The sequence below is a fragment of the Mustela erminea genome, chromosome 3 (genome assembly GCF_009829155.1).
Source record: "Mustela erminea isolate mMusErm1 chromosome 3, mMusErm1.Pri, whole genome shotgun sequence".
Taxonomy (NCBI): domain Eukaryota; kingdom Metazoa; phylum Chordata; class Mammalia; order Carnivora; family Mustelidae; genus Mustela; species Mustela erminea.
In genome coordinates, this window is record NC_045616.1 from 46,339,042 (window position 1) to 46,365,262 (window position 26,221).

The 26,221-nt window shown below is 41.3% G+C and overlaps 1 protein-coding gene and 1 pseudogene across 8 annotated transcripts in view; both read left to right on the forward strand.

The window, feature by feature from the left end:
• Nucleotides 1-26,221, forward strand: part of MCTP1 (multiple C2 and transmembrane domain containing 1) — a 520,392-nt gene that overhangs the window by 15,427 nt on the left and 478,744 nt on the right. The window lies entirely within an intron of this gene.
• Nucleotides 1,508-4,008, forward strand: LOC116586129 (annotated as a pseudogene).

The window sequence follows — 26,221 nt, forward strand, 5'->3', positions numbered from 1 at the left end:
ACAAGGAAAGCTTAAAGGGCATAAAACCTCACCATGATATTTATGATATAGTGTTATAGTAGGAAAAAAAAGGAAATATCAAAACTCCTCAATGAGACTCTAGTCTATCAATCAAACCTAAAGTAGTAGTATTAGCAGCCTATTTGCTACTTTATGAAAGCTCAGGGTATGGATTCTAGTGTTTCTAGCAGATTAGGGCCCAGAAATTATAACAAGACCCACCCAAGTGAGGCCTGCCTCTCAAGCTTTGATCTCCCCAGGCAACCACAGTGGTGACCTGCATTCTCTTCATAAAGAAATAAAAAAGAGGGGTGCCTGGATGGCTCAATGGGTGAATGCCTCTGCTTTCAGCTCAGGTCATGATCCCAGGGTCCTGGAATCAAGCCCAGCATTGGGCTCTCTGCTCAGCATGGAGCCTGCTTCCCTCTCTCTCTCTCTGCTTGTGTCTCTGACTGCTTGTAATCTCTGTCAAATAAATAAATACAATCTTTGAAAAAAAAAAAAAAAGAAAGAAAGAAATACAAATGGACACAAATCCATCATTGTTGATTCACCTTCAAGCAAGGAAGTCAATGACTTCCAACCTATGGACTCCAAAAACCTCCATTAGTACTCTTGGATCAAAAGGAAGACTCAGTGATAGCTCTCATGAAGTAAGATGGCCCCATTAGCCCGGTGGGGGGGTGGTGGGAATCAAAACCTGAGTCTTTAAATTTTCAAATTTTATATTCATTTATCTTGGAAACTTGCAGGGGACATGGATTGGTTCTTAGAAAGAACTATAGACTGGCTTCCTGGAAAGATAAGTAGATGTGCCCAGAAATAAATAGCCAGTTGTGGCCTGCAGCATTTACTGTGACCAGTATATAATTAGAACCCTAAATTGGTCATAACTGGAGTTTATTGTTAATATTGGATTCTGTTTCCTGAAAGTTGATTTCTCTTCCCTTGTATAGAGTCTTCTTTGGGACTGAACCACTGAAAAGAAAGATGTCTTTCCTAGATAATGTGATATGGAATCCTCTTAGTTATCCTCCTCAGGGGTCAATATTTGCTGCCTATGGGCTACACTCGCATGTCTCTGTTCTGGCTTCTGTGGACCCATGGCTCTGCCCTCCAGAGATTTGTCCTCTTAGCTGGGGAAATAGTAAATATACATTGAAGATAAATGTCACTGTCAGGTAGTGTGGACACCCCACTAAATGAAGCCATGGGGACTCCTCTTCACAGGAGATACAGAGGCTTAGTTACCTCATGGAAAGTGCTGTTGGTCTACTTTGCACCACCACTAGACGTTTGTCCCCTTAGCTATATTCTTTTCCCTCAGTGATCGCATGGCCGTGTTTTAGAAATAAATGTGCTGGGGCGCCTGGGTGGCTCAGTGGGTTAAAGCCTTTGTGTTCAGCTCAGGTCATGATCTCAGGGTCCTGGGATCGAGCCCCCATGTTGGGCTCTCTGCTCAGCGGGGAGCCTGCTTCCTCCTATCTCTCTTTGCCTGCCTCTCTGCCTGCTTATGATATATGTCTGTCAAATGAATAAATAAAATCTTAAAAAAAAAAAAAAAAGAAATGTGCTAAAAAAGGTAAAAGCCCACACTATGGAGTCGTTCTGAAGAAAGAGCTTTGTTTAAGTTAGAAGGCAGCTCTCAAACCCGAGAGGTGGCTAGTTCAGAGGGACGTGGATCTGTGCTGTGAGCTCTGGGCCTTGACAAATGGAATCACCCTTAACTCCCTCTAAAAGAAGCCAGCCATAGACCTAACCCGGAGCTCCCTTCCTGGAAGCCTGAGTCTCTTGTTCGGGCAGCAGCCTGTGGGAAGGAGGGGGGAGTGTGAGCGCCTGATGGAGAACTGAGGCCTGGTTTGCCAGGACCCAGGAGATGCACCTGCTACTGAGGCCAGGCCTGTGGGTTCTGCCAGGTGGGTCAGGCCCAGGAGCACACAATGGTTCCCATCATATTAATAGGAACTTCTGAGGAGACGCAGTCAGCAATGCAGGTGTCTAATGAGATGAATGGAGCCCAGACACAGAGATGTCTTCTTCAGGACTCTTTCCTTATGAGCGATAGAAGCTAAACTCTTTCTGGATGTGGCTTCAACAGAGAGTGTTTCGGCTCACCCCTGAAAAGACCCAGAGCAGGCTGGATGCAGAGCTTCACACTATGCCATCGGCTCTCTCTGCCTCTGCCCTTCCCCCTCCTACTTAGGTTCCCTCAGAACAGCTTGGCTCTGGGCATCTTCCCTCTTGGTTGGTTTCCTCCAGCAGCCCTTGGCACACAGTTTTTTGAAGTGAGTCTCACTGGAATAATTGGGCTCTTACTCTACTCCTTGTGGCCAGGGGATGAGGTGCTTGGCCACATCATAGGTGTACCTTAGTGCCCCACAATGAGGGTAATCCAACCCAAACCATAGGGACTGAAAGTGAGAGAGAAGCAGGTCCTTAAAGGCAAATCGGATTGTTCTGGCCATTTTCTGAACTAGCATGTGGTCTTTGTCGGCACCCACCATGGCATACGGTGGCCAGAGCCAGAAAGCCTAGAAGGTGATGGTGCAGCCCGTCAACCTCATCTTCAGATACTTGCAAAACAGATCTCGAATTCAGGTATGGGATAAGGTACAAGTGACCATGCAGACAGAGGGCTGTGTCATTGGTTTGGATGAGTGCATGAACCTTGTATTGGGTAGAGCAGAAGAGATTCATTCTAAAACAAAGTCAAGAAAACAAGTGGGTCGGATCATGCTAAAAGGAGATGGTATTACCCTGCTCCGAAGTGTCTCCAACTAGACGTGATCAATGAGAAAGCCATGTAGTTTGTTTTTTCAGACGTCCATTGTTGGGAGCATTTTTCCAAAACATTTGTTCATTAATTGAATAATTAATTGTTTCGATTGCCTTCATGTTATCATCAGATGACAATACATGCTGTGGAATTGTTTCTATTAGAGAAATATTGCCGTGGGCAAGCAAAAATCACCCATGTGTCCTTAGGGTTCTGTCAGTAATCAGCAGTTGGCAAGACGAATGATCAGGCACCTGAAACATTGATCTGTGAGCTGTTGGGCCTAGCTTCTGGCGTGGGGCACAGGGTTTTCACCAGCCCTGCAGGAGAAGACTGTTTTTCCTGTATTTTTAATGTAAAATGAGCATAGTGTATGGAATGGAAAAGTACATCAGATTCCTTTTTTAATGCCCTTCTATACTATTGTAAAGCCATAGTAATGAGATGAGTAATCTTAAAGTCAGCTCTGGTACAAATGATAACACTTGAGTTAACTTCAAGGCTCTCTCATTAACTGAGGCCTAGAATGTTGGAAAAGACCCTATCCATCATACTTTCCATAGGTAGATACTGATGCTTGGGGGATAAATGCACTGAGGAAGTTAAGATACTGCCTTCTCCTTTTACAGGGTCTAGTCACGAGCAGGTCCTCATTCACACCCCACTTAGAAGCAGTTTCATTTTCACAAATACGCTTTGGTAGTATCCATCCATCACTGCCTCAGTTTCTCTGCTGTCTTGACTGTCGCAGTCTGGAAAAAATTTGCCTCTAGAGGATCTCTGGTTTCAGTAGAAAGGAAGAGAAGGAGTCATGCAAAAGAAGAGTGGCCAAAGCGAGCTGCCCACCTCCTGAGTCAGGATCCTACTGGCTTCGCCATGGTGGAGAGAGGACTGGGCAGACTATCCTCCAGAGTTCACTAAACCGCTAGCCTCTCCAGACCCCACATTTCTCTTCTGTAAACTGGGCGAATAACATACTTACCCGATGGTATCCTTTAGAGTGAGTTCCTGCCACATGGTAAACACTCAACACAAAATAATTATTCTCCTCTATTGCCTGCCCCCCTCCACCGCCACAGTCACTGTTAATGGGCTGTTATTCTCCACATTTGACTTAACAGGCATTTACTTTAAAAGTTACACCCTCGTCTTCTGGAGCCTCTCAGGTGGTTACCCAGCAGCCCTTGGCACACAGTCTTAAGGACTGATCATTCCTACTTTAGCATGAATGAATTCAGTTAGACTTTCCTCCTCATTCCTGGATAGAAAAGATTTACATTTTGATGGATAGATATACATTTTGATGGGGACGGGTGGAGTTGGTGGGAGCCCAATGGATTAGCTCAGTCTGTAGAATTTGGGGCAGTGACCTGGGCATGAGGGGTTGCTGCTGGACTTCATTGTTGGCGAGCATGCCAAGAGGCTAGAAAATAGTAGAGTTTTGAATGGAGGTGTGCGGGAAGGGAGAATGCTATCTCAAGACTTTCTTTGATCCAGAGCTTTGCTATAGAATGAATGGACCTGGCAAAGGAGTGAACAACATCCCATGTTCTCCTGTCCCTAATAATTTCTTGCCCCCAGAGCTTGGGCTGGAGCTCCTAGGATGGTATTAGGAGGTCTCATCTGGAAACCAGCCCCATTTGTGATATTGCTTCCCTGGGCCAATGAAGTCCGTAAACAGCTTTCTGGAACCTCACCAGTTCAGGAAACAAGGGGCCGCCTGCACTTTACAGATAATAGTGTTGTGATGATTGGCCTTCCTACACTCGATAATGTTTCTTCACCACAGCCCAAGTGGAGTGTCTCTGAAGGGGTCACTTTTAGTTTCTCTCTTTGCTTAATATATGCCCTGCACATAGCAAATACTCCACAAATGTGAAATCAAATTGAATAATTAATAATTTTCCTATTAATTGAAGAAAAGTTTTAATTTTAATTTTTTATTTTAATATTTTTAATATTTTATTTATTTAAGAGAGAGAGTGAGTGAGTGAGAGCAAGCACAAGCAAGGTGAAGAGCAGAGAGAGAAGTAGACTCCCCACTGAGCAGGGCGCCTGATGTGGTACTCCAGATCATGGCCTGAGCCAAAGGCAGAGGCTTAACCTACTGAGCCACCCAGGCACCCCCAGTGAACTTTTTCAAATAAAACCCTGCATAAGTCCAGATTTCTGTTTTTTAAAGAAAGGATTTAGTTACCATGTTTTAAATCTTCAGATTCAGAACAATTACATGAGGTCTGGAAAAAACAAACAAACCAACAAATAGATGAAACCAACATAAGAAAGTTAAATGCAAACTTGTTCATAAAATCATAAGTTTCAGTGACTCTACCTCTTACTTCCCTGAGGATCTCATTGCTACAACTACTACAGGGACTTTATTTTTCAAGGTTAAATAAAGACAGAAATCATCAATTTCTCAAATAGAGATTTAGGATGTGATTCCGAATCTGTCTCTGCTCACAGCTTTCCACATAGTCCTCCCTCGGCTTTTTGCTGAGAACTGACTTAGGCATCTTCATCTCAGTGTTGGTCCTTTTATATTATTTACATTTTTATTTTGAGGTTTCATTCCTTTTCATCCTCCGAAGATATTTGCAGAGTGCCTACCTTAGACACTATGCAGGGAGCAGCAATGTAGGGGTGCCCGCTCGCCTGCACTGTTTCATGGCAGTCTCTCAGAAGTCTCCTTGATTAAAAAAAAATGTCCTTCGACTGTGGACTTCATTTTCAAGAGTTTGATCATCTTGGGGCACCTGGGTGGCTCAGTCAGTTAAGCGTCTGCCTTGGGCTCAGGTCACGATCCCAGAGTCCTGGGATCCAGTCCTGCGTCTGGCTCTCTGCTCAACAGGGAGCCTGCTTCTCTCTTCCCACTCCCCCTGCTTGTGTTCCCTCTCTCAGTGTGTCTCTCTGTCAAATAAATAAATAAAATCTTAAAAAAAAAAAAAAAAAGAGTTTGGTCCTTTTAAGACCTATGACAAGAGTAAAGTAGTAGTAGTCATCGTCGTCGTCGTCGTCTACCAGGCAAAGAGTTAGTGAGGACAGAACCATTGTGAAACTTCTGTCCTCCAGCCACATCCCCTTCTCTGGGGCTGTGCCCTTCCTCCCACCCCTAGGGCTGTGGGTTGTGATGGCTCCACAGCTGTGTCCCTTACTGGGCATTGCCCTAGACCATGGGAAACTGCCTCTCCCAAGGTTGGCTCCCTCCAGTGGGGTGCTGAGAGCCGATGACTGCTTGATGAGAGGTTACAAAGGCCCAGCCCTGTTGCCTCCATTGGGGGCATCTCTGCAGTCCGGGCTCCTTGTGGGATCTATTTCGATGCTGTTGAGACCACATTGTGGGCCACTTTCTCCCTCCCTCCCAATCCTGCCCCCCTCACGTCTTTACAGGTGCATCTTAAGGGGTACCGCTTTTACCCCAAAAACCCATCTGCACGCAGCTCTTCATCATAGAGAATATTTCTAAGAAACTCTTCTAACAGACACTATTGTTGGATTTCTTTCTTTTTTTGTTTTAATATATCTTTTTTTTTTAAAGATTTTATTTATTTATTTGATAGAGAGAGATCACAAGTAGAGAGGCAGGCAGAGAGAGAGGGGGGAAGCAGGCTCCTTGCTGAGCAGAGAGCCCGACTCGGGGCTTGATCCCAGGACACTGAGATCATGACCTGAGCCAAAGGCAGAGGCTCAACCCACTGAGCCACCCAGGTGCCCCTATTGTTGGATTTCTTGAAGTGATCTCTAAGTTTTAGGAAGAAACAGTTAGATGTCATGGAAACAATGCCAATGGTTTTGAAGTTTGGTGATACATGGATATTTTGAAGACAATCAAGGGAAGTTTTGCTGGTGTGGTTACACCCAGGCTTAAAATAACATTTATGGGAGGATGAAGAAACACGAACCTGCCGAGGGATGGGCATTAGGCGGCACCAGAGGGCAGCAAAGTTAAAAGGAGAGACATACTACAGGAAATCATTTGTTGAGAGTAAAGATTTTAAGTTTTTAAATAAGTGTTTTTAAGAAATCACCAAATGCTAACGTGGGAGCAATCTTTTTTAGCTACAGAATCACACTCTGGCCTGGAGATTCAAATGTTGCAAAAAATTAGTTGAAAAGCGCCTACCACTTACTATTCCTATACTATCTAACTACAGAGATCCAGAAACGATCTTTCACTGTCAAATGAAGAATTCTATGAATTAGGTGTTCTTTTATGATTTATAAAATAATAAGGTCTTAAGGTGGTTAAATATCATTCCTGATAGTATATTTGCCTGGAATATAGCAGCCTCTCAAGTGTTTATTGAATGAATGCAAGAATCGGTGGATAAGATTGGGAGTTGAATGCAAATTCTGGATTTATCTATTTATTTTATTTTATTTTACTTTATTTTATTTTGTTTTATTTTTACTATTGAGAGGAATGGAACTTAGTTCAGAGAAGCTGCACAATCAGGGGTGTCTGGGTGGCTCAGTCAGTTACACGTCTGCCTTCAGCTCAGGTCATGATCCTATGGTCCTGGGATCCAGCCCCCCATGGGGCTCCCTACTCAGCGGGAAGCCTGCTTCTCCCTCTCCCACTCCCCCTGCTTGTGTTCCCTCTCTCGCTCTCTCTCTCTCTCTCTTTCTCTCTCTGTCAAATAAATAAATAAAATTAAAAAAAGAAAAAAGCTGTACAGTCTAACGGGTCTTCCAATATTATTGGTTATTATTGTGATTAGATAAATATGTAACTTTGACTTTCTTAAAAACATAGGATGAACTTCTATGAATCTAGTGCTAAGACATAATCAAAGGTATGAACCAAATCTCCAATGTAGATATTTGCTCATCACAGTTACTTTTAACAGGGAAAAATTGTCAATGGCTCACATATTCAACGATAGGGAAATGCTTAAAGAATGTAATGCTCATCTCTTATGTTTCCTGTAAGTCATTACATGATCATTTAAAATACTTTCAAAATATTTATGTCATTATGTGATCATTTAAAATACTTTCAAAATATTTGAGTATTCATTTTAAATGAACTTTACTTTTAGAACAATTTTGTAATTACCAAAAATTACAAAGATGGTACAGCAAATTGCCATATATTCAACACTCAGTTTCCCCTATTAACATTCAGCATTACTATGGTACATTTGTTATAGTTAATGAACTGACATTATTATTAACTTAAAGCCTTCATTCAGGTCTCCTTAGGTTTTACCTAATGTCGTTTGTTTGTTCTGGGATCCCATCCAGTATACCAGTGGTATTTTGTCATGTTTCCTTAAACTCCTAATGAGTATGACAGTTTTTCAGACATTCCTTCTTTTCGTTGACCTTGATAGGCTTGAGGAGTATAGTATTTGTCTGATGTTTTTCTCATTATTAGATCGGGGTTATGGGTTTTGTGGGGGAAAGGCCACAGAGGAAGAGTACCACTCTCATCAGATCTTATCAAGGGCGCACACACCCCACCTGCCTCATTGCGGTCAGTGTGAACATTGGTCACTTGCCAGAGGTAGCATGTAGCAGGCTTCTGTAAAGTTATTCCTCCCGCCCCCCACGTTCCATACTGTCTTCCTTGGAAGGAGGTCATCATGCAAAGTTTATCCTTAGGGAGTGGGAAGTTAGGTTCCACTTCTGCGAGGGTGGAATATTGACATAAATTGTTTGAAATTAAGCAGAAATGATTTATCTAGTCTCCCCATTATTTATTTATTCAATCATTGATTTATGGCAGGATGGACTCACGGATATTCATTTTATACTTTGTGTTTAACCCAACACTAATGTATTTACTCTTTTGCTCAGATTGCTCCAGCTTTGACTATAGAGAGCTCTTTCAGCTGGCCGCTGTATGCCTTTGGCTTACTCCCATCTTTGTACGTGTATTTATTTTCTGCAGTATTTCCTCACTTTTTTACTCAAAGATGCACAAGGCTCATCTCTTATGTTTCCTGTCCTAGTCCTGGAAATAACTATTTCCCAAAGAATCCCTAGCTCCTTTTACTGGAGAGTGGTATTAGAAACTGAGATCTGGGGGCGCCTGGGTGGCTCAGTGGGTTAAGCCTCTGCCTTCGGCTCAGGTCATGATCCCGAGGTCCTGGGATCGAGCCCCACATTGGGCTCTATGCTCAGGGGTAGCCTGCTTCCCCCTCTCTCTCTGCCTGCCTCTCTGCTTACTTGTGATCTCTGTCAAATAAATAAATAAAATCTTTAAAAAAAAAAAGAAAGAAACCAAGATCTAGGCACCAGGTGTGCTCTTTGCTTTTGGGAAGCATTGCTAGTGGCATAGGACAATGTTTATTATAATCTGAGATTTTAAAAATACGTAAAGTTAGATAAATAGTGATATCAATTGTGTATATGTAAAAGCTATAAATATAAGTTCATAGAAGAACAAACACCAAAATAGCAACTGTTTATTTATCAAAGGACTGTAGGATTTTAGATTTTTATACTTTTCCCACCCCATTTCTGGCTCCTGAATCATGTATCTGGCAATTATAGAAAAGAAACAGCAACTAGTGCTTTTTTTTAAACAATAAAATTGTTTTTTATTTTTTTAAAGTCTTTTAAAGTTTTAAAAATATTTAAGTTAAAAAATTTAAACTTAAATTAAAAATTTTAATTTAAGATTTTTAAAAATTAAAATTTTTTTTAATTTTTTATTTATTCATTTGAAAGAGAGAGAGCACACAAACAGAGAAGCAGCGGGATAGGAAGAAGCAAACTCCTTGCTGAGCAGGGAGTCTGACATGGGGCTTGATATCTGGACCTGAGATCAAAACCTGAGCTGAAGCCAGCCTCTCAACCATCTGAGCCACCAGGGTGCCCCCTAAATTATTTTTTAAAAGTAAAATGAGGCATAGGGCACCTGGGTGTCTCTTCTGGTTACACATCTGCCTCTTGATTTCAGCTTAGGTCATGATCTCAGGGTTGTAAGATCAATCCCCATGTCCAGTTCCACGCCGAGCCTGGAACTTACTTAAGATTCTCTCTCTCTCTCTTTCTCTGTGTCAAATAAATAAATAAATAAATAAATACTAAAATGAGACAGATCTTACCTAGCTCCTCAGACTGTATCTTACTAATCATTAAGCAACATTCTCAAGGTATATACCATGAATTAAACCAGAAGTTGTTATCAATATCTGTTCTGAGGAGAATTTGAGGACAGTTAATGTAATGAGGGAAATTTCCCAGTGACCACAGTGTGTTGAGATGTACTTACAGTGTTAAAATAATTCAACAACATTATTCTTATGTCAGGATTTCTGAAACTTCAGTAAGTCATAGTATCTGCCATACCTACCTACCTACCACCTGTACAATATGTGTTTAATGGTTTTCTCTAAACTGACTTTTTTTAGACTTTAGGTACACTTTTTTTTTTAAAGATTTTATTTATTTGACAGAGAGTGGGATCACAAGTAGGCAGAGAGGCAGGCAGAGAGAGAGAGAGAGAGAGGGTGAAGCAGGCTCCCTGCTGAGCAGAGAGCCTGATGCGGGGCTCTATCAGAGAACCCTGAGATCATGACCTGAGCCAGAGGCAGAGGCTTTAACCCACTGAGCCACCCAGGCACCCCTAGGTACACTTAAGAAAGAAAAAAAATTTTTTTTCACTCCCCAAAGTAAAAATCTATCATAAATAGAATATGAACACAAAACAAATTACATTAGAACAAAACAATCATTAAAGTTAAAAAAAAAAATAAAGTGAAGGGTGTGCTGTAGTAAAGTCAGCATGTAAAAATATGGTCTAAAATTTCTTTATGGTTTGGGACCCTGTTTTAGCACCTCATCTTGCTTTTCTTTGCTCCTTCCAACTAAGCTGCACTCTCCTTAACTTACAGCTTTTTATTGGTTACCCCTCTCCCTGTTATGCTGTTTCTTTTACCTGGAGAATTTAGTTCATGTCTGTTCATTTGCCAGCTATCAACTCATCCTCAAGGAAGCCATTCTCTGTCTTTCTGACTTGATCAGATCTCTAATTATATGGTTCTTTCCTTTATATACTCTGCTTTGGAGCACTGTTCCCAGTTGGGATATTATAATAGTTGTTTGAGTGCCCATCTTTTTAGTGTCCTCCATGAGGGTGTGGATCTGGACACACTGTTGTATTCCAAGCATGTTGGATTGTGCCTAGCCTATAGGAACTCACTAAATACTGAAATGGATGACTAAACGAATGTAACACTCCCTAGGTATTTGACATTATGATTGGTGAATTCCAAATATCCCTTTTGAGTGTCGTATTTTTCCTCTCCTCTTAATTTGTCCACCCCCCCCCACCAACGCCCCACCCCAGGTCATGTTGAATTTGACTAAGGATGAGGGATAGGAATAAACACCAACTAGCTTTTTGTGACCCTGAGAAGGATTTTGAGGTTCAAGCCTTGTCCTCCTCCTTACTCATCTCAGACTCCTGCTGGCTGGCAGCTGACGTCCATCTGGGTTCAGCAGTGAGAGGTGGGTTGGAAGAGAGAGAAGCCAGAGTATTTGTCCTGACACTGCTCTGCCTCTTAGAGAGGCTCTGGCAAGGGTATTACGTCTCTTATGCCTCCAACCCCAGCACCCCCAACTCATTGCAGTGGGATACCTGCCTCACCACTGGGCCATAGCCACCTCCTCCCTTTGTCCATCCCTCCTAAGGGTGAGTTCAGCTCACCCTTGACTTTTTGCCAAACTCTGGGTTGCCTTGTGATCCCCTGTTCGGCTTCTCAGCTTGTCCACCATCTGTGCAGCCAGGTCCCCATGTTATATACTCCCTTTGCTTCAGATATTCAGAGTGGTGTGTATTTCCCTTCTGGGACCCTGATTTCTTCAGAAATCTGGCTAAAAAGAGGAGAAAACAAGCAAGCTTGTACACCACTGCTCTTGTAAGAAAGTGATTTCTTCAGTAAAATAAATTTGCAACAGTCTTTTACTATCAAATCCTGGGAGTCAGTATGGCCCATAGCCTAAGATGCAGACCAGTCTGGGCGTGCTGGGAATGATCTGCTGGCAGACGGGCCCTAGACCAGCCCAGATAGTGTTGGGCGCACCCCAGGATAGTTTCCTAACACCTTGCTAGAAAAGAAACTCTCATTTATTTTCCTTCTTTTTAAAATTAAATTAAATTAATTAAATTTATTTATTAGAAGTATTTTTTATATTTTTTTTATTATGTTCAGTTGGCCAGCATATTTTCCTTTTTTATTTCTTTATTCCCCCTTTCTCTCCTTTCCTTCCTCCCTCTCTTTCATCCTTTTTTTGAAAAATATCAAAGAGTAAATCAAGTAACAAAGCAAAAGAAGAAAGGCGTAAGGTGACTCAAACTAGGGTTCTCCCCCTCTAAGTAACCATGTGGCAGAACCTGATGTGCATTTTTACTGGAAGAGTTCCATTAAGTACAGTTTTCAGCTCTTTATTTAAGAACATCTGATACTTCTGATTCGCTATCCATGCCCCGAGCTGTAGATGAACCACCTTCCCTTGCATGGGTTTATGGCTGTACTTCTTCCTGATTCAGTGCTAGGATGCATACGTTGCTTAGGGAGGGCAATAACTCACTGATTTGTGGAGAGGAATTGTTGAGAAGCTCTGGAAGCCCAATCCTTAGAGGCAGGCTGCATTTTGATGCTGAGGGAATGAGTCTGTATTAATTCCTGGTTCTCTGACTCTCTTCTTTATATGTAATATCTAACCTTTGTTCTTTGGGCTCCTGTTTAAAATAGGAAGCATGAATCACAGAGCTCTAATTTTATCTTTTCCGAGAAAAGGGTTAACACCAGCTCTTCTTAGTATCCCCAATGTGTTTTTAGCCTCAGGCTCTAGGACCTATATTTTCACCATTCTTCATAGGGCTGGGGGTGGGATCAGTGCACTGTGGGGGAGGGGAGGATTTCACTGTGGCTTTGCAGTGTCATTCAGTTCATTATCTCCCTGCTCTGAGTAGAAAGCTTTTAGTTTTATTTCCTTCCCAGCCCTAGTATATGGTCAGGAAATGAAAGAATGAATTCTAAGAAGGACTGCTATTCAATTCTTTAAGTTATTGAAATTTTACCAATTCTTTAAAGTTGAGGAAAGTGCTGATATCCTCAAATGTCTCTGGCTATTTCCATTTAGGGTTTTCTCTCTCCATCATGTGGTGAAGACTGGCTCTCTGTCAGACACTGGGCTCGTGCTGGGAGTACAGACAGTGGTAGGAAGACCTGGTTACCACTCTTGAGTTGACAGCCTAGAATAGTCACTTGTTCACCTTTGGAAAGATCTGTATTGGAACAAGAATGTTTAACTCCTGTAATCTCCTGCAACCTCTTTAAGTTTGGAACACAACATTGGCTTTCAGCTTTTCATGATTATGGCCATATTAAGAATCACATTTTATAGCAGACTCTGGACACACACCCATGTACACACGCATGGTTTAAAATTCAAGACACTTCACAAGGTAACCTCTGATATTTTCCATTCCAGTCCATTTCTTAGTAGAGGTGCCGGTTTTGACCATTGTATTGATTTTATGACCCACAGATGGGTTGTAACCCACAATTTGTTAAAAGCTGATACCAATATAATTTGGAAATGTTATACAAATTAGGATAGCAATGCTCCCAGGAGATGATTAATTGACTTGGCTGAATCAGAGCTGAGATTGCAACATCCTAGAGTTTTCTCGCCTGCCTCTACATTTCAATAGCACCTATATAGATAATTAACTTGGCAATTAATATATGCAGTGGGTTTTGAAGCATATTCTTCTATTGTCTTAAGCACCAATTAAATTTTTTTAAGTATTACTAAGCATCTCAGTATAACATCCATGTCTGTGTTTCTTTATAGCCCCACGTGACTCACCATAATAACTTATATGGAAGAGTCAGTGTTAATTTTTTTTTGAGATTAGATACTGAAAGACTTCATTTGTAGATGATCAGAAAGGACAACAGGCTTTACTAATAGTTAAACTTCAGGTTAAGGTATAAACTCTGGACCTAGTCTTCATTGGTTGGAATTCTGCCTTCAGCATTTACTAACTGTGTGGTTATGAATGGAATGCTCCAGTAGTTTATGGTTTGGGAGACTAAGTTATTCACATTTTTACTAACTGAATTTTTAGCAGGCAAGTAAACTTGTCTAGTGAGTTAAAACATCTAGGAATTTATTGCCGGTTCGATAAAATGTTAATATAATAATAGGTATTTTATGGCCCAGACTACAAGTATGTTTAGTAATCATGAAAATTGCAAACTAAACAATAGGGTGTCTGTTTTAGGATATTGGATTATGCTTTCAAATGAGCAAATTTACAATTCTCCATCCCCTCCACAGTTTCATATGCAATGAAATGAAATGTCTTCTTTTCAGAACATTTAATAGTCCTGTCTTTGTGTGTTAGTCTGAATTTACAGATTGATTATTTTCTTAGTACTTATACCTTTATGTTAGTCTAATTATGTGTCCTGTGGTTATAAAGGGATATATGGCAATTTGGCCCTTTTTTTTTTTTTTAAGATTTTATTTATTTATTTGACAGAGAGAGATCACAAGCAGGCAGAGAGGCAGGCAGAGAGAGAGAGGAGGAAGCAGGCTCCCCGCCGAGCAGAGAGCCCGATGCGGGACTCGATCCCAGGACCCTGAGATCATGACCTAAGCCGAAGGCAGCGGCTTAACCCACTGAGCCACCCAGGCACCCTTTTTAAAGTAATTCGTTTCATGAATTTTCATTGGGAAAGAGCAAAGACAAAGATTCAGTTCACTGTGGCAGGAACCTTAAAAATATAAAACTGTAGAACTACATACCTTTAAAGAAAAAGTGGGAAATGGAAATATATGAAAACCTCATCCTCTATCAAAAACTGGATCTGAGATTTTACTACTCTTACAAGTCAACCAGTTAGTTGCCATGGTTTCATGGATGTTGACAGAAGACACTAGAACCCTGGGTCAGAGACAAAGGACTTTATGATTTATGACATAGCAGATGAGCTTTATTATATATCTTTCTTCTTTTGCTTCTCATTGGTGTCACTGATTCTTCATTGCTCACACAATAAAGTCGAAAAGCCCATAATTGGAAATAAATATTGGGTCCTCTGTGACCCCTGGATACCTCATTTCTCAGCAGTTCCGTAGTCAAACTATGCTCTGTTCATACTGCAGTTCTCCAGACTCCATGCTGACTCATTTCAGGTGCTTTCAGTCTTCTCCCTCTGCTTGAGATGTCCTTCTCCCCTTTCTTACCATGTTTACCTCTTTCTCTCCTTTAAGTCTCACCTCTTCTAGTCACATCACCTCTTCTAACACAAATGAGCCTTAACCTTCCATCTGTATTTTCTGTTCCTATTCTCTTTCTGTACTTGTCCCTCTCTCAGTACTTGGCATAGTTGTTATAGTTTCCTTTTCATTATTTTTGTGTTCCTGGAGGGCAGACACTATCTTGTGTTTTTAGGTTTATGCCCAGTACCAGCACAGAACCTGGCCCTGAGCTGACTCTCATAGCCGTTTGGTGAAAGAGCAAATGGATGAGTAAATAAAGGAGGAATTCAGGAGTAGTGACTGAGGACTTCCAGATCAGGGAGAGCAAGGATGACCTAATTGTTACAACATTTTATTTACATTTGGATAGCTATATGTATTCCAGTGGAAGAAACGTAGGAATGTCTTATTGTATTGCTTTGATCCCTAATTAGTTCTGTTTTAGAAAAAGAAAAGAAAAAAGAAGAAGAGTTATCACACGTTACCTTTCCTATAATCTTAAGTTTAAAATGATGTATCTAGAAGGTAAAGAGAGCTGATTTCAAATAGTTATTGTCTACCAGGCATTGTGTTAGATTTTCTCCACACTTTTATAATTCATTTAACCTTTATAATAGTCCTAAGAAGGGATGCCCGGGTGGTTCAGTCAGTTAAGCATCTGTCTTCAGCTCAGTTCATGATCCAGGTTCTGGGATCAAGTTTCGCATCAGGCTCCACACTCTGTGGGGAGCCTGCTTCTTCCTTCACCTACCACTGCAGGCTTGCCTGCCCTTCAAGCAGGGGCTTGTGCTCTTTCTCTCTCTCTGGAAAATAAATATATTCATTAAATTAAATAAAGAGTCCTAAGAAGATAAAGTTAATTTCCTCTTCTTCCTAATGAAGAAGTTGAGGCTCAGATAGGAACATAAAATGCCCCAAGTCACATGTTCACCTTAAACCTTCACTAAGTGCATATGATGGGTCAGGCATTACTGTAAGCGCTTACATATAATCATGTACTCTGAGGTAGGTATTATTTTTAATCCCCACTTTTTAGATGAGGAAACAAATGCAGAAATATAGGAATTTCCCCATCAGTTCACTCCTTGTTACCATCTGTTCCTCTAAGTCCTTGAGTAGATTTATAATAGCTGCTTTGCAATCTTTGTTTAATAATTCTAACACCCGAATCATCATTTCATGGTTTGTTTCTCTTGACTGCCTTATTGCTTGACTGTGAGTTGTGTTTTACTGTTTCTTATGTCTAGTAATTTTCTTATTGTATGCTGTACACCGTAGATGATATATTGTATGCAATCCGAGTTATCTCCTTTTCTACTCTAGAGCATACTTTTTAGTCCAAGGCATGGGGGCTCAACTGAATATCTCAGATTTTCAGCAAGATCTCTTCCTTCTGTTTGTGCCAGAACTCCATCTTCCAGCCCTGTTCAACCTTTGTACAACTTCATTCAGCTCTCACCTCTGTATTAGATGATGTCTGCTAGGCTTCTTTATTTATACCAAAGACTCATTATAAATTCCCATAATGACTTCTAGCCTGCTCTCTTCCCATCCTCTGAAGCTTGCGATTCTTTTCTCTCTGCCCCTTTGGCTTACTACGATCCCTGCTCCACTCGGTATCTGTTATCCTGCACTGCCCCAGTAAACTCCAATCCTGGACTAACCTAGAGTTAGTTTTCTCTTCTTTCCAGAACCACAATTGTATGCTACCTTTTTTGGGGGAGGGGGGTGGTTCAAAAACAGTGAGCTCTTATATGTGCCCATTTTCTAGTTGTCTCTTCCTTTGTCTGTTTTAAACGAACCATATATTTTCTTATCATAAGAGATGTTTCCATGAGTTTTATTTATCCATTGCTTTCACAGTTCCTCATTATTACATCATCAAGAGGTGAGATGCACGTTTAATAAAACTAAATTTCCCTTGTTCTCATAATTATAAGGAGGATCAAAGTCCTTATGTCATATATGTATATGCATCATACATATATATGATACATATATATGCACACATATCTTCTGAGAGCTGGGATTCACCTTGTCCATTGATTTACACATTCTCAATAGCTATAGCTGTTCTTATTTCATTAAAGTTGTTTTTGTTTTGTTTTGTTTTTAGGTTTTTATCTTGTCCTCTCATTTGGAACATCTTCCTCTGTTTCTTCATTTTCCTTGACTCTCTGTGTTAGCTTCTGTGCTTTAGATAAACAGCCTTAATCTTGAAGGAGTGGCCTCCTGTAGGAGATGAACCTTATCATTCAACCTTGCTCTAGGTCTTGGTTGTCTTTTTTAAACCTTTGTGATTATCCAAGCATCTTATTTTATTTTTCATAGCTTCCAGTGGTTGAGGGTGCCAAGTTCTTCCCCAAAAGGGGAAGAGTTCACTTAACACATAGATTCAGACTGATTGGAAGCCAGACCCTCAAGCAGCAACTTTTAAGTATGCAAGTATATATAATCCTATGGGATGAAAAGCATAAGCCCCACCAGCCACCAGTGCAGGCAATCTGGAAGCAGTCCACTGGGTAGCATTTGGGGTCCAGATGAGTGTATGAGCGCCTTTCTGGGAGATACTGGCAAGCTGTAGGTAGACAGAGAGAGAGGGAGGCAGAGGTAGAGGGAGAGTGTGGAGATAATGCTTGCCAGAGGAGAAAAAAAGCAAAAAAAGGAAAAAAATAAAGCATAGAGTTTTGTTTTGTTTTAAAGATGGCATCCACTGGCTGCAGCAAGACAGAAGGAGATTGTAAAGATGGCACCCACCAATCTCTATCCCCAGAAAGCACCTCAGAAGTTTCCCAAAATGTGTGTCAAGTCAGATGCTTTCCCTCAGGCTGATGTTCCAAGACAAGCAATCGGGCTGTTCCCACACAATGTCCAGGCACTCTTGACTATTTCCATGCTATACCCTGAGGTGGGTGAATCCAACTGTTCAAGCCCCTTAAGAGACATGTCTTAGTTTGTTATAGCCTGTGCGTTTTATGGATGTGAGCCATGTTGGTTTTCAGAGTTAGGTGTTTTGGGGACTCATCTCCCAGGTGCAGGTCTTAAAAATTGGGGTGGTTGATACAGGGTTCAAAGCCTTTGCTCCTTAAGGAGAAGCTTGGGGTTTTTTGTTCCCTCTGGATTATGGCTCACTGCACCAGAGGTGGTTTATGGTGAGACTGTGTGCCAGCCTCTCCTACTGCTTTGTTGTGTGCTTTCTCTGGCTCACCCAGTGCATAGGAGTTGCTCAGCTGGTTCTGACTTTTTTCAGAGGAAGTTGTGCCATATGTAGTTATAGATTCTCTGTATTTGTTGGTAGGGGGGAGTAGGTGAGGTCACGGTCCTCTTACATTGCCATCCTGAACCGGAAATTCTGATTTTGACAGGAAGTTCAATGACTTCTTTTTGAGAGTAGTGCTTTATGACATTTAAAAAAAACAGCTTTATTGAAGCTTAATTGTCATGTCATAAATTTCACATGTTGAAAGTGTGTACAGTTTGATGAGTTTTGAAATATGTACACATCTGTAAAATCCTCATTATAATCATTTCCACAGATCCAGGAAGTTTCCTTATGACAGTTTTAGTCCTTCCATTCCTCCATCCATTAGCCTATATTACCGCTGATCTGATTTATGTAATAATAGCTTTACTTTGCATTTTCTAGAATTTTATCTAAGGGAGATCTTATACTATGCATTTTGGAGGGGCCTGGATTTTTTCACTCAGTATATTTTAAAGATCTATTTGTGTTGTTTCAGATATTAGGAGTTAATTCCTTCTTATTATGGATCATATGGATATATTTCAATTTGTTCATTATGTCTGTTAATGGGCATTTGGGTTATTTCCACTTTTGAGCTCTTACAGATAAGGCTGGAAATGTAAAATCTGTCATTGCTTCCAGTAAAATAGTCCATGATTGCTTCTCACAATTTAGTAATTTAGGGATTCTTGTTTAAAAAACTGACTTTTAAAAGGTGCCAACCCAAGCTGACCAAGGCCTTCCGGTAATTCTTGCAAGGCTGGGCTGTATGGCCTCATCCTGCATGACTCACCTGTCTCCTGACTCCCTGACCAGTGCAGCATCCATTGATGGCCTCGGGTCATGTTTTCACACCCTGGCTCAGAGCAGCAAGTCTGGGGCTCTCCCGTCAGAACCCCTGGGGCATATCACAGATGTCTCCTGTTGAATGACCCCTGTTGCTCTGGTGTAGGACTAGCCCCTCTCCCCTCACACTAACGGGACATAGGGCGTTAGGCTGGAGTAAGGGAAAGGGGCAGATCATGTGGGGAGAGGAGTTTGATCTTGGATTGCTACCCTAACATTGGCCTCTAACCTGTGATTTCCCTCAACTCCTGGGAGAGATATCTAAAATCTCTTAGGGACCCAGACCCCTAATCATCCCTCTCCCTCATTTGGGGAGGTAGAAAGGGCATATGTCTCTTTTCCCTAATCCAGGGGTCAGTAGATAAGGGATAAGAGGTTGTTGTAATGCCTATGGTGCCTCCACCAGACTCTCTACTTATCCCGTGGGGGGACTTGGGGCTGGAACTCCATTCACCAAAGCTGGTATGGCCTCTCATTCCTTCAGATCTCTGGAAGGGTTTACGCCTAAATGAATGTGTGTCAGGGGAGGCTTGCTGGTGGGTCAGTGGTCCTCAGGATGTGGCAGAAATATCCAGTGTGTAAAATGGAATTTGGCATGGAATACAGTAGACAGTCAAATATGAGGGAAGGATTGGAGCAGGAAGGATTGGCGCACTAACTTTTGTAGCTATCTAGCCATGCCTAGAGTGGAAGGGGGAGGGAGCTAAGCTGGGGCAGGGCTGCTTGGGGCTAGGCATAGGGGTGGGAAGGGCTGTTTTGGGGGACCCTGACCACTGTGTTATATGTGGAGGGTGCCCCCTTGTGTCCTGCAACTCCTGCTATAGTAATAAACTGTAGCAAAAAAAAAAAAAAAAAAAAAGATGCCAACCATTAGAAAATTTTCAGAGATCCAATTAAATCTCCAAATGACTGAGTTTTATAGTACTTTTCCTCTTTGATTTTTCTTTCTTTCTTTTTTTTTTCTCTTAAATTAAATGCCTCACCAGAAGTGAGAAAGAGAGAGAGGAAGAGAGAGAGAGAGAGAGAGAGAGAAAGTAAAGAGTAATAGAACAATTTAGAAATATCTAGTTTTGTTGGTTAAAGACAAACCTGTTCATTTCTTAGTCAAAAATAGCCCCAGGGCTGTGATTTAAATGAGTAAGGGTCACATAATTTCAGTGAAATGATTAAGCATTTCTCTAAGGACTTCTTTTTCTCACTAAGCCTTTTGCATAGGCGTTTTGATTCATAAAGGTCTTGATATTCATTAAACCTTAAAGTCGATTTATATTTTTATTTCTCTACCTATTTTCTCTCAGTGAGAAACTGTTGTTCAGTGTTTCCTTTTTTGTAAGTTTGTAACTTTCTAGCTCTTCAGTCCATTTTGCTTTGCGTGGCTGTGCTTTAAATCTCCTCCAGAAGAGGAAATGAATCATTTCTATACAGTAGTGTGTAGGTGTTTGATGAATGTTGCTGCCAGGTAGAAATAGACTGGAATGCCAGTGTAAATGGAGTTTTACAGCTATGAAAATCTGAAGGATTTTAATTTTCTTGGGAATTTAAATTGAGGGAAAATAACTTCAGATGTTGGTAAGGGCTTAATGTTCTTTGGGCAGACTAAAAAGTGGTACAGATGTTAAGAATTTACCAATGGCCTAATGGAAGAATGGCATGTTCTTTGAGATGTTTTGCCCCCTAAAATATTTTTGGGGATTGTGCAAGTTTGGGCAGGATGATACCCCCAGGATATTATGGGCCTGATGTGTCAGATCAACCTAGATCATTTTTTAAATTTAAATTCAATTAGCCAACATATAATGCATCATTAGTTTCAGATGTAGTATTCAATAATTCATCCATTGCAAATAACACCCAGGACTCATCACATCACGTGCCCTCCTTAATGCCAGATCAGTTTTCAAGATTTCTGACTGTTGTGAATTTACAGAATCTCCACGTCCATGTGTTTTTCAGACTGCTGTGGTACTAGAAATGAGGAAGTGAGTTGTGCAGTATCTTCCTCCACAGACTTCTTAGTGTTCTAAAAATAATGGCATCGGCCTCATTTCAGAGACCGTAAGAAGTTGCGTTGCAAATAGTACATTGTCCTACAAAACACCTACCATACTGAGACACAAGAATGGTCTTTACCGGGGAGCCTGGGTGGCTCAGTGGTTTAAGCCTCTGCCTTCAGCTCAGGTCATGATCTCAGGGTCCTGGGATCGAGCCCCACATCGGGCTCTTCGCTCAGCGGGGAGCCTGCTTCCTCCTCTCTCTCTGCCTGCCTCTCTGCCTACTTGGTGATCTCTCTCTGTCTGTCAAATAAATAAAAATCTTAAAAAAAAAAAAAAGAATGGTCTTTACCTCTATAGAAAGACTGGTTGAGTGCTCTTTAGGCACAACTCCCACATGGATAGGATATATTACATATGAAGCACAATTACATGTAGTAGATATCTGGTTAAATATATGTTTTCTTAATTTATGACAGTGCCTAGAGTGGCACCTTACATATAACATGTACTTAATAAAGTCTCATGAAAATAGGTGAATTAGAAACTGAAAGATGTGCACAGTAAACTCTAAAATAGTTCTTTGAAGTATGATCGTGAAACTATGTTTTAGACTTTGCAATCTTTAATCAGATGTAATAAATAATACACAAAGTGTGAAAAAAAAAGTATTAGAAAGAGTGACGTACCTCGAAATCTCAGTTGAAAGTGAACATCTATTTAGTAAGGCAGATGTGTCGTATAGTAGCACAGAAACTCTAGGGACAATCTAATGACAGGTGGGGCTGAGAAAAAAATGTAAAATAATTTTTACATGAGATTATGATAATTGTTACCAATTACACAAAGTTTCACAGTTACTCATACTGTCCATGAACCAGTGTGTTTTGGTGAAATTGACTTCAGCCTCAGCTTTGACTAAATGCGGATTTTAGGACTCAGCCTCCATTCGATGGAGGTGCACACAGGGATTAGTAGACCGTAGAAGGAAGATCTTTAGTTCAGTTTGGGTCAGGGGAGTTTTCCTGAGTTGTCTCCAAGGATGAGTGGGAGTTCGTGAGGTAAAGAAGGGAGGGGTGTGGTAACTACAAAGGAGGAGAATGGATCCCGGGATGTTCAGCATTACTGAGGCTGAGCTTGAGGCTAGGATTGTGGCTGGTGAAACTGGGGAGGAACTGGGTCCTTCAGGATTTCTCTGCCAGGCTGGATGGTTTAGGCTTTCCCTTCTGAAAAAAATGTAAGGAGAGGAATGACTTTCTCAAAGTTGTATCATTCTTGATGGTTTGAGTGGCAGCAATGTGAGGTTGGATTTGACAGAGTTTAGGAAGTTACTGGGATAGCGAAGGGACAAGGTGAGGAGAACCCAAATGAGACACTGGCAGAGTTGAGAAATGTTTCAGACATAAACTCAATAAATGTGTTGTTTATTGGGTTTGGGGAGCCTGAAGAGGTTCTTAGCAACTTGCCTCAGCTGTGTAGAGGAGTAGCCAACTAAACTGTGGTAGGTTTAGAGATGTGAATGTAGGGGGAGGTGAAGTCTATGGTGAGAGAAGGTGTGATAATTGAGCTTTGTGCCAATGAGCTATCCAGATGGAGGCCACCAGAGATCTGGATGCATGCTCCTAAAGCTCTCAAGAGTGACACACACCCTAAGGGAGCTGTAGGTTTGAGACCCATCCACAGGTGGATGATGGATAAAGTGGTGGAAGAGGGTGGATCATTTGAGAAGAACAGTGGACTGTTAGAAGGTGATAAGTGCTCTGGTTAAAAGAAAACCAGGGGGCGCCTGGGTGGCTCAGTGGGTTAAGCCTCTGCCTTCGGCTCGGGTCATGATCCCAGATTCCTGGGATTGAGCCCCGCATCGGGCTCTCTGCTTGGCCGGGAGCCTGCTTCCTCCTCTCTCTCTCTCTGCCTGCCTCTCTGCCTACTTGTGATCTCTCTTTCAAATAAATAAATAAAATCTTAAAAAGAAAAAGAAAAAGAAAAAGAAAACCAGAAAATGGTCAGAAGAATGAAGAGGGCTTTGAAGGAAAGGGTTTGATGTGTAAACTGAGTAGACAGGGAGGGCTTAATTGGGAGGGTGATATTGGAGCACAGATTTGAAGGATATGAAGCAGTCAGTCATGTGCATTTCCAGGAGATGAGTATTGCAGGCCAGAGGGGATGGCCATGGCAAGAGCCTTGACTTAGGAACCTGTCTACGGTGTGGTAGGAATATGGAGGAGGTCAGAGAAGCTGGGAGGGACACGTGAAGTATTGCAGGGTTTGAGCAAAGTGATAGCATGGCATGACTTAGATTTTTAAGGAATCATTACAGATGCTGGGCTGGGAATAGACTCAGGGTAGACAATAGGGTAAGCAAAGATCATAAGGAAGCTGATGCAGCAACTCATAGAAAGCTTCTAGCCTTATCTCCTGCTGAACCCTGGGCTCACTGCATATATGCTCCTCTCTTAACCTCAGGGCCTTTGCACATGCCAATCTTCTTACAAACTATCCTCCTTGCTGTTTATCTTTGCCTAACTAACTCTGCCTGCTTTTTCAGATCCCTTTTAAATACCACTTAGTCAAAACAGATGTCTTCCCTAATCATTTCTGACTAAATTAGGTTCCCATTGTTCTATATTCTCAAGACTCTTAGTGATTTTCCCTCTTGGAGCTTGTTTTTAACTATGTGATTAAATGAGTCTTTGTAGATTCCTTGGAGTCTTCACTCTGTGAAAAATCTGTATGCTATGAGGACAGACACCTATGGCACTCAATAAGTATTTGCTAGATAAGTTGTGAATGAATAAATGGATGATTGAATAGATTAAAAAATTTAGATGGAAGGAAGACTCTAAGCCTCTGACCAGCCATCAAAAACACATGCACTTTGCCTCTCTCTGTTCGCTTAGTCTTCTAGAAACTAGGAAAGCAAAGCAGAGAGTTATAAACATGTACCCAACAATCTATGTAACTCAATGCAGGAAAATGCCTATGGCAAAAGAAAATAATTAGCAATTTCACTGAACATCTTTAACTTAGGCCAGATGTTCCATGAGTTGAAACATTTGATTACAGACCTCAAGCCGTGACTACTGTTTGCATTTTATGTTTAATTTTCACAAGTGCTGTAATTCAAACCTGGAGTGAGATTTGCCAGACAGGTCTTGTGACACGCCTTTAATTAAACTCTTTATTAAAACCTACAACTGTGAACGTAAATAAACCTCAAAGCACAGTAAACAAATTTGAGAGGTGTTCTGAAAACCTAAAATCCCTAATTTGACTTAATTTTGTCTCTTCTCTTTCCGCCCGTCTTTAGGTGAGAGTTCTTCAGGGTGCTTGGATGTGCCTTGTATCATTTTCATAATTTTACCACTGGAGGGCTCAGTGGCCTTTTTCTTGTCTCTTTTAAGAACCAAATGTTATGTTTGTGCCACAGGAAGGCTTAGAAACAAAAAATTTTCTCCCTCTTCTGAAAAAATCATTTTTGATTGTTGTTGTTGTTGTTGTTGTTGTTGTTTTTAAGGGAGGGGATACATTTAGGTACCTAAGCATCTGTGTCAGTTCGGCCAAATGTTTTCATAAATGAAAATTTCATAAATTTCAAAAATGGAAAGTCTTGCCCTTGCTCTTTGGAAACTGAAATCAAATAGGCCCCACTCACCTCTCTCCCAAACAATACAAGGGAATTGGGATTACATTGAGCAAGGCTTTCTGCACGTACATATGCTCCCGTGGTGTGCTTCTGCGTGCGTGCTGGTGGCAGTGTGGAAGAGAGGTGTGGGGCTTGCTGACAGCTCTGCATGCCCAGGAATTATAGGATTGATGGTTTTGGGGTGGAGATGGGAATATTTTAAAGGACTGATTGAAAGGATATAAGAGAGAGTGGAAAATAGTGCTCTTGGATGGTTCCAGTACTTGTTGGGTGTTTTGCCATAAAGACTGAGATTGCAGATCTTCCCCTGGACATGGTACATACGTATGGGGTCCAGATACGCATGACTGGAGCACAGATTGAGCAAAGGAATTCTGTTGTGAGTTCTCCATCAGTTTGGCACACCTGTGATTTCTTTTGCAGTAGTTTGAGGCATAACAATGAGGGGGTAGCAATGAGGCGTTCTGCAAATAACCTAGAGACAGTGTTGGCCCCCAAGGGAAAGTTTAAAATGAGCACAAAGCAGAGAGAGGGAAACATCAGAATGGCTCTCCCTGGCTGGGTAAGACACAACTACAAACTGATTGAAAAATTAGCATATTTAAAGAAATAATGTGCCAGTTGGAAGGGAGATGACTTCTCAGCCTGCCACCTACATAGGATTAGAGGAAAGTATGAGAAAGAAACTGGAAGGGCTTGGCTAAGAACTGCTCGAGAAGGCTGGCATGGCAACTGCAGTCCTTTCACCTCCCCACCATCGTGCCCCTGTGACTTTGAATTGTCAGTGAATTCTCCTTGTTCTGATGTCATGCTTGTTCGACTACATTTGGTCTATGATTTGGTCTTTTATGGCTTTGCCTGTTGCAAAGAATATGCTGGTCATAATCAGTCTGAGCGTTCAGATCCACGTGTCAGGACTGCTTTTCGCCACGGCTCGGCAGCCTTGTGTGCGGGGAACAATCAGGTTCTGAGCCAGCAGAGTTGAGAACAAGGCTCTGGGCCATGGCAGGTTCATCAAGCTCTATGGCACTTTCTTTCGCTATTCGCAGCTTTCCCATGGGCCTGTCATCGTGATGCTTCTCACTGTTCCTTTTCCTTCCAGTCTCTACACATCCCACTAAAGATTTCACAGAGCAAATCAGAAAGAAATGCCGAGACCAGGAAAAAAAAAAAAAAACAAACCCACAAAAAACTAGTTCTAAAAAGGAAATAGCAAGCATTGTAATTATAAAATTTTCTCAGTGTTTTATTCATGAATCAAAGAAAGAGTTTAGTGAGCATTTACTCTGTGCTTAACATTGTGTGTTTTTTACACAGTTGTGTTCCACTGCAGTTTGCCTAGAAAATAAAGTGGAAATCTCTCTTCCTTGGAAGCTTGTTTTTTTTTTTGTTTTGTTTTGTTTTGTTTTTTCTATGAAACAACAGCCACAATGTCTAGTAAAGGCTTCTTTGTAGGCAGAGAATAGCTCTCAAGGCACTTAGCTCTC